The sequence below is a fragment of the Nicotiana tabacum genome, chromosome 6, assembly GCF_000715075.1.
Source record: "Nicotiana tabacum cultivar K326 chromosome 6, ASM71507v2, whole genome shotgun sequence".
Classification (NCBI taxonomy): Eukaryota; Viridiplantae; Streptophyta; class Magnoliopsida; order Solanales; family Solanaceae; genus Nicotiana; species Nicotiana tabacum.
Window position 1 is genome coordinate 30,771,295 of NC_134085.1, and position 3,813 is coordinate 30,775,107.

Here is a 3,813-nt window from a genome sequence, read left to right on the forward strand (position 1 = left end):
GGAGTTCGATAAGCTTACTTTGGAGTCAAAAGAGCTAAAAACTCTATACGCCTGAAGGGAGGAGGAACTGAACATCCTTCGAGCAAACTCGGAGAAAGTGCTCCAAGAGCGGACCAACTTCATCGAGCAGGTAGTTCGGTATTCATGAGCTTGCTTTTTGTTTTCATAACTTGGTAATCATTACCTTGACTCGGAATTTGCAGATTGAGTGAAAGGATGCCTTAGTGAAGCAGCTTTAGGAAGATATTACGGCCAAAGATGTCGAGATCCTTAGGGTGAAGCGGTACAAGAATAGCATGGCCTCGGAAAGGGATACTCTTCGAGAGGAGCTGGCCTCAACTCAAAGTCTTCTTCAAGGTGCTAAAGAGGAAGCTTGCAAATTCAAGGCACTTCATGCTGAGTCGGCTGCCGCATTATCCTCGACCAAGTTTGATGCTGATGTACTTATATTCTCATATCGGGAAGATGCCGCTGCAGCGAATACTCGAGCCATAAAGATATCTGAAGAGGCCGAGCTCAAACTGGCTCGCGCCCTTGCACATGCTCGATTAGAAGCTCGGAGGCAGGCCTTTGAGGAAGTGCATGCCAAGGGTTTCGATCTCTCTACCGAGATCAAAGAAGCGAAGGCCTTGGAAGAGGAGTCAGCAGCTTCGAATACTTCGGACGAGGGCTATGCAAGTAGCTCGGGGAGTAGCGAAGATGAAGACTATGCCACCTTTGCTCTTTTTACTTCTTCTTCTTTTGCATGCGGACTCCACGCCAGAGTTTTGTAAATGCACCTTTGTAAATATATTTTTGGAATGCAAAGGATTTTCTTGTTTAATGTCTTCAAAGTTTTTATTTTAGTGTTCATGCCAAAGTCAAGCTTCGAACTTGAATTTAACTCCTTTGAGCTCGGTCTTGGAGTAACAGAGACCCTTGAGATTGGGTTGTTCTGGTTTTAATCGCATACCTTCCCTATGTCAGGTTGGTAAGGAATCGATTCGACTCCTCGATCCCTCAAACACTGTGTGGTAACGTCATTCCTATGACCATAAAGTGACCAAAATGGCCCTGCCGGTACATTTTCTCAAAAGGTCATAATTGCTTTGTGCTAATTGGCTATCAAAGTTAATGAATAATCTCCGCTCTTCTTATATATACTTGCTTTCCTTTCATTGAGGGCTTTTCCGCTTTGTGCAACTACCTTTCTCTATAGAGTTCCTTTTTTGTGCTAGTACTAGTGCCGCAAGAGATCAAAGCTTTCACATGAATTTTCATCTTCCTTATCTTGTTTTGAAGGAACCATAGATACCATGCCCAAATCCGCTCACTAGGAAAAGGGAAGTCCCACCTCTACTTCCCGCTCGGCCAGTGGTATACCACCGGTGTTTGGCGAGCTAACTTTGAACTATTTTATCTCGATGAGAGATTTTATGATAGAGAAACCTCTCGACGTTCCGGGCCATCGAGAACATGCATCGAGATTCATTCGATCAATAGAAGAGAGACACCTCGAGGCTGTAAGGAGAGACTGCTGATGGGGAGAAAAGGTGAGGCTGCAGATACCCTCCCGGGAAGAGGATATTATGGACCACATAGAGGGGTTTCTGAACATGTACACGTACCCTTTTATGCTAGGTCCTCTCGACCGACTCGTGCTCAAATTCTGTCAAAGATATCGAGTTACTTTGGCTCAGATCCATCCGTCTTTTTGGCGGATCGTGTTGATGATGAGATTTTTCGCTGAAAAGGCCGAGCTCGAGTTCACTCTTAGCAACCTCATTAGATTGTATTGGCCTTTACACCATCAAGGACTAATTACACTACGACGTCGATCCACCAAGCCTTTTATTGCCAGTGATGATGAGGATAAGGATTGAGGGTGGATGAGTCAATTTGTTCGAGTGAGGACTGTTGATATTATTCCTGCGGAGTTCCTGCCATTTCTCGAGAAATAGAATTTCAAGAGTAAGTGATATACTGTACTCTATTATTTTTGTTCTCGGTGGAGCCAGACTCCATAAGGACATTTTCTTTCCTTTTCCGCAGTGATCCCGTGGATGCCAAATGGGGTCCCCGATCTTGTGGACTGGGCCCGTCAACTGGCGGCCTCTTCGACTTATGACAAGCGCAAGTGGTGAGATTTGTTGAAGGTAAAATAGGAGGCTAAGCACCGTGGTATGTGCTATGTAGTCCTTCTCTCGAGGAGTACTTTCCCTTTCATACATTAATTTCTTTGTTGCAGGCATCAGTGAGTTTTTTGAGGTGAGACCGTCCCCTTTTAAGGAGGAGGAAGGACCTTCAGTTTCTGAGATAGAGAAGGATAATAAAAGGAAAACGTCCTCGAAGGACGAGGATTCCTATAGCAAAGCAGGATCCGCCCGAGGGCGCGATTAAGACGTTGCCGCTGATGAAGATCTCATTTTTATCAGTTGTTCTATGGTCATCAATGCACCCGGAGAGGATGACTCTACATTGATGGCTCAAACCAGGAGGCCTCCCGAGACTGTTGAGTCTGTTGGGCTCGAGGCCCCTAGTCTCGAGGGAGGGATTCCATAAGAGAGGAAAGGCGAAGGTCCTTCATTACCTGATTTTGCAGCTGGTTCTCGGTCGTCGGGAAGTACTCCGAGGGAAATGGGCTTCGACGTATCTCCACCCAATTAGAGCGCCTTGGGTTGCCCTACCGGGGCCGATGAGACTGAGCCGGTAGATGCGAAATCGACCTTCGAGGAAGCTCAACGACTCTGCTCTATGGTGAGTTTTGAAGTCATTATAACTTTTCTAACTTCATACTTTCTTCTTTTTAACTGAACTTTTCTTTCTCATAGGCCTCCAATAAGCTTAAGTCTGAGCTGCTTCACCGTGAGGTTAAGTTGCGTAAAGCCTTGAATGGGGAGATATCTCTCAGGCTTCTTTGTGATAAGAAGACAAGAGAGCTGATACATCTTCGATCGGAGTTGAACTGAAGTCATGATTATGAAGGCAACCTTGAGAAATAGGAAACCTCTATTTTGAGGGAATACAGGCTTCTTTTGCCATCTTCGGAAACTAACATTTTAGTATCTCAGTTGCATAGAAAGACAGAGACATTGGAGCACCTTCGGGGCAAAGCCAACCAGGTTAATTCTGAATGCAATGACTTGAAGGCACAAATAGATGCTCATGTTGCAGCCAAAAGGAATGCTTTGTCTAAGGCCTTCTCCATCGAGATACAACTTCGTAATGCTCGAGAAAGCAACTTTGTCCAGGCGAGCAAGGTTGCTAAGCTTGAAACAGATCTTTCGAAGATGAAGGCCGAAGTTGTGGATGCTGGAGCCGAAGCTGAAGAGGTCCGAGCAAAGGCCAATAAGAAGGTGACCATCTATCTGAAAGATGCCGCTGAAGCTCATACGAAGTTGAGGGGGGCTTCTGATCGAGAGAGGAGAAGCAATGAATATGCACAATGCAGATCCTGGAGGGAAACTCTCAAGGAGATTCATGGTAAGGGTATCGATCTCTCGGAGGAGATAGAGCAGGGCAAGGTGGATGAGTTTGATGCCAAATTCCTCGATTCTAATGCTGAAGACAACGAGAAGGAGGCCGGTGAGGGAGTTGGTCCCGAGGGAACCGATGGAGACATAGTCCCTAAGGGGGGAAGGCTAAGTTCCCGAGGGTAGACTAGGTTTTTCTTTCTTGTTCTTTGTATAGGGCTCCTTGTGCAAGTGTTGTAAATGTATCTTTGTACCATTATTTATAATAAAAAAGGAACCCTTTGGTTTTCCCTTTATATAAATTTCCACTTTCTCGTGTTTTATGTTTTGTGTTTTGATGCTTGCCGATAATTAGTCCGGC